This window comes from Procambarus clarkii, chromosome 35, assembly GCF_040958095.1.
Source record: "Procambarus clarkii isolate CNS0578487 chromosome 35, FALCON_Pclarkii_2.0, whole genome shotgun sequence".
In the NCBI taxonomy this organism is placed as follows: domain Eukaryota; kingdom Metazoa; phylum Arthropoda; class Malacostraca; order Decapoda; family Cambaridae; genus Procambarus; species Procambarus clarkii.
This window is the reverse complement of record NC_091184.1, coordinates 32,048,033-32,053,032: the sequence shown is the minus strand read 5'-3', so window position 1 is coordinate 32,053,032 and position 5,000 is coordinate 32,048,033. Positions and strand designations below refer to the sequence as shown.

The window sequence follows — 5,000 nt, the reverse complement described above, 5'->3', positions numbered from 1 at the left end:
GTATAATTGAATATAGTTATACATATTTTGCACCGGTGTCGGCATGCATTTTTAGAGGTGATTCGGAGTGCTGATTGAGCGGTAGATTACATCTGTGGAGGGTTTCTACCTCAATAGAATAGAGGTAGAAACCTCTATAGTGTCTCTATAGAGGTGGAAACCTCTAGAGTGCCGCCAGTGTTGGAGATATGACGTGGGAGATGTATACAAGAATACGTGGTAGGGAGCTGGAAATGTATACAAGAATACGTGGTAGGGTGCTGGAAATGTATACAAGAATACGTGGTAGGGAGCTGGAAATGTATACAAGAATACGTATGGTAGGGAGCTGGAAATGTATACAAGAATACGTGGTAGGGTGCTGGAAATGTATACAAGAATACGTGGTAGGGAGCTGGAAATGTATACAAGAATACGTGGTAGGGTGCTGGAAATGTATACAAGAATACGTGGTAGGGAGCTGGAAATTTATACAAAAATACATGCAATAGAATGGAATAAAAAGTCAGCCTCTATACATGACTCTGTAACCCGGATTTTGCTTTTCTGTGGCGCCTCTCCGGGTTAAAACATATTTAGTTCCGTGTTGTGATGTGAATTATTTTAGTGTGTGTGTGTGTTACTGCAACAATGTATTGTTGCACGCTCCCTCTGTTGACCAGACCACACACTAGAAGTTGAAGGGACGACGACGTTTCGGTCCGTCCTGGACCATTCTCAAGTCGCTCCCACTGATTGCAACTCACATGCAACAGGGATCATAGCAGCTTCCCAGAGGCTCTATTGCATAGCATGATCTGAAGAGCACTCAAGCCTCTCCTTATCTGTGTCCCCTCAGTGTACAGCAATTAGTAATAACTTGACAGTGCCAGGGCCACCCCAAGACAGTGCCAGGGCTAGCACAAGACAGTGCTAGGGCCAGCATAAGACAGTGCCAGGGCTAGTACAAGACAGTGCCAGGGCCAGCATAAGACAGTGCCAGGGGTCATCACAAGACAGTGCCAGGGGCCTCCACAAAACAGTGCCAGGGGCCACCACAAGACAGTGCCAGGTGCCACCACAAGACAGTGCCAGGGGCCACCACAAGACAGTGCCAGGGGCCACCACAAGACAGTGCCAGGAGCCAGCCCAAGACAGTGCCAGGGGCCTCCCCAAGACAGTGCCAGGGGCACCCCAAGACAGTGCCAGGGGCCACCACAAAACAGTGCCAGGGGCCACCCCAAGACACTGCCAGGGACCACCACAAAACAGTGCCAGGGGCCACCCCAAGACAGTGCCAGGGGCCACCACAAGACAGTGCCAGGGCCACCCCAAGACAGTGCCAGGACCACCACAAGACAGTGCCAGGGGCCACCCCAAGACAGTGCCAGGGGCCACCACAAGACAGTGCCAGGGCCACCCCAAGACAGTGCCAGGACCACCACAAGACAGTGCCAGGGGCCTCCCCAAGACAGTGCCAGGGGCCACCCCAAGACAGTGCCAGGGGCCAGGCACTGTTATTAGCTGGCTCCTCTCCCATGCTCACTCTTCTGCCCTCGTTAAACCTTTCTCCCAACTTTATTGTACAGCGGTTATGCACGCTCACCGCTCTCCTTGCGTGGCAGAGATCAATACCCGTAACACTGGCACTCTCCTTGCGTGGCAGAGATCAATACCCGTAACACTGGCACTCTCCTTGCGTGGCAGAGATCAATACCCGTAACACTGGCACTCTCCTTGCGTGGCAGAGATCAATACCCGTAACACTAGCACTCTCCTTGCGTGGCAGAGATCAATACCCGTAACACTAGCACTCTCCTTGCGTGGCAGAGATCAATACCCGTAACACTAGCACTCTCCTTGCGTGGCAGAGATCAATACCCGTAACACTAGCACTCTCCTTGCGTGGCAGAGATCAATACCCGTAACACTAGCACTCTCCTTGCATTGCAGAGATCAATACCCGTAACACTAGCACTCTCCTTGCATTGCAGAGATCAATACCCGTAACACTAGCACTCTCCTTGCGTGGCAGAGATCAATACCCGTAACACTAGCACTCTCCTTGCGTTGCAGAGATCAATACTCGTAACACTAGCACTCTCCTTGTGTTCTAGATATCAATATTTCCAACAGTGCCACTCCCCTTTTTTGTGAAAATCATTACTTGCAACAATTACACACTTTTTGTGTTTCAGAGGTCAATATTTTGCAACACTCGTTGTGTTGCTGAGATCAATAGTTGCAACAGTAATATTCACCTGGTATTGCATGGATCAATACTTTCAACAATATGAAATAAAACGTATTATCCAATAACGAAAATTAATTTGTATTTTAATATACTAATTTATACGAGAAGGATAAAAAAATTTATTAGAATACATCCACAATATCATAATAAAAACATTTACTTTTAAAACTTCTATTGTTAGTAATAGAATTTGTATTATTATTTTCACTATACTGACACAGATAACTTGGGTAAGTTTGATATATTTCCTCATTGACTCACAGAATAACATGGCTAAAATTGGTATATTTTCTCATTGACTCACAGAATAACATGGCTAAAATTGGTATATTTTCTCATTGACTCACAGAATAACATGGCTAAAATTGGTATATTTCCTCATTGACTCACAGAATAACATGGCTAAAATTGGTATATTTTCCTCATTGACTCACAGAATAACATGGCTAAAATTGGTATATTTCCTCATTGACTCACAGAACTTAACCAGACTATAAACCCATTAATCTCCATAAAAAAGATGTGTTGAACCAACTAATTGTTATGGGGAAAATGAGGTGTGTTGTGTGTGGTGCAGGGTTGTAACAGGTGTCAAGCTGGAGGCAGGTGTGGTGCAGGGTTGTAACAGGTGTCAAGCTGGAGGCAGGTGTGGTGCAGGGTTGGAACAGGTGTCAAACTGGAGGCAGGTGTGGTGCAGGATTGGAACAGGTGTCAAACTGGAGGCAGGTGTGGTGCAGGATTGGAACAGGTGTCAAACTGGAGGCAGGTGTGGTGCAGGGTTGGAACAGGTGTCAAACTGGAGGAAGATGTGGTGCAGGGTTGGAACAGGTGTCAAACTGGAGGCAGGTTTGGTGCAGGGTTGGAACAAGTGTCAAGTTGGAAGCAGGTGTGGTGCATGGTTGGAACAGTTGTCAAACTGGAGGCAGGTGTGGTGCAGGGTTGGAACAGGTGTCAAACTGAAGGCAGGTGTGGTGCATGGTTGTAACAGGTGTCAAACTGGAGGCAGGTGTGGTGCAGGGTTGGAACAGGTGTCAAACTGGAGGCAGGTGTGGTGCAGGGTTGGAACAGGTGTCAAACTGGAGGCAGGTGCGGTGCAGGGTTGGAACAGGTGTCAAACTGAAGGCAGGTGTGGTGCAGGGTTGGAACAGGTGTCAAACTGGAGGCAGGTGTTAGCCACGCTAATGGAAACGTTGAAAATGTTTATTATAAATTTAATAATGGTCACTGTGAGCATGACTATCTCTGTGTCACCTCAAAAATGTAATTAAGTGTTCGCGCACGCACACACGCACACGCGTGCACACACACACACACACACACACACACACACACACACACACACACACACACACACACACACACACACACACACACGCACACAACTAAGAGAAGAGTTGTGACAGGATTTTTTTTTCAGGGATATTCCTGCGCGGGCCCTAAGCCTCTGGCTGGCCCACTGGGCGGGCCCTAAGCCTCTGGCTGGCCCACTGGGCGGGCCCTAAGCCTCTGGCTGGCCCACTAAGTGTTGCCTGTTTCTGTTTTACTTGGGCGGAGTATGAGTATTTATGACTCGTATGGTCGCTTCAGTAAGATTTTACCATATGTGTTTAACAACTTCTGCTCTGTTCAATCTAAGTTGAAATCTTAATGGGTTTGTAACTGTGCACTGTGTTACATAATGTTCCAGTGGTCTGTTGTGGGTGTAACTGTACACTGTGTTAGATAATGTTCCAGTGGTCTGTTGTGGGTGTAACTGTGCACTGTGTTAGATAATGTTCCAGTGGTCTGTTGTGGGTGTAACTGTACACTGTGTTAGATAATGTTCCAGTGGTCTGTCGGGCATTTCTCCACAGTGCTGACATTGACAGAGGATGATTGTAAGATTCTCCAAGATGACTCAAGCTGCATAGGTGGTCCGAGAAATGGCTGCTGGAACTCAACACCAGCAAGTGTAATGTGATGGAAATGGGGAAAGGAGCTAGGAGACCGTATGGCCAGTACACGATTAAGTGAAACTACCTCCTTATAACGAATAAAGAAAAATATCTGTGAAAGAACATCTCACTAAACTAAACTCCAGAGACTCATAAAAAATAGGATAACGCCATTACATTCTCTACACTTGCGAAGGTCGATACAGCCTTCAAACACCTAAATAAGGAGGTACATTTAGATCGCTGCATACCACGTATGTGAGACCAGGTTTGGAGAATGTCGCCCAGTCTTGGAGCCCCAGTCTTCACAAACACATACGAAAGCTCGAAAAGGTACATAAGTTCGCATCGAGACTCGTTCCAGAATTGCGAGGGATGAGTGTGAAGTGAAGCTGAAGGAACTAAACCTGACGACGCTAGAAAGGAGGAAAGAGAGAGAGAGGGGAGACATGATAGTGACGTATAAAATACTTAGGGAGACTGACAGAGTGAAAAAGAGGAAATGTTTACAATGATTAACTATAGAACAAAGGTTCTATAGTTAATCTATTGATTCACCCTCCTTCTCTGTCTCTGTTTCTGTCAATCTTTAACTGTATAATGATCTCTGTCTCTGTCTGCCTCTTTGACTGTGTCTGCTTCTATATGTGTGTGTGTGTGTGTGTGTGTGTGTGTGTGTGTGTGTGTGTGTGTGTGTGTGTGTGTGTGTGTGTGTGTGTGTGTGTACTCACCTAGTTGTGCTTGCGGGGGTTGAGCTCTGGCTCTTTGGTCCCGCCTCTCAACCGTCAATCAACAGGTGTACAGATTCCTGAGCCTATTGGGCTCTATCATAT

General features: G+C 46.7%; 1 protein-coding gene across 1 annotated transcript in view; it reads right to left on the bottom strand.

Annotated features, from left to right (window-relative positions):
* The window catches only part of LOC138371176 (protein dachsous-like), a 129,372-nt gene that overhangs the window by 31,530 nt on the left and 92,842 nt on the right, over positions 1-5,000 (bottom strand). The window lies entirely within an intron of this gene.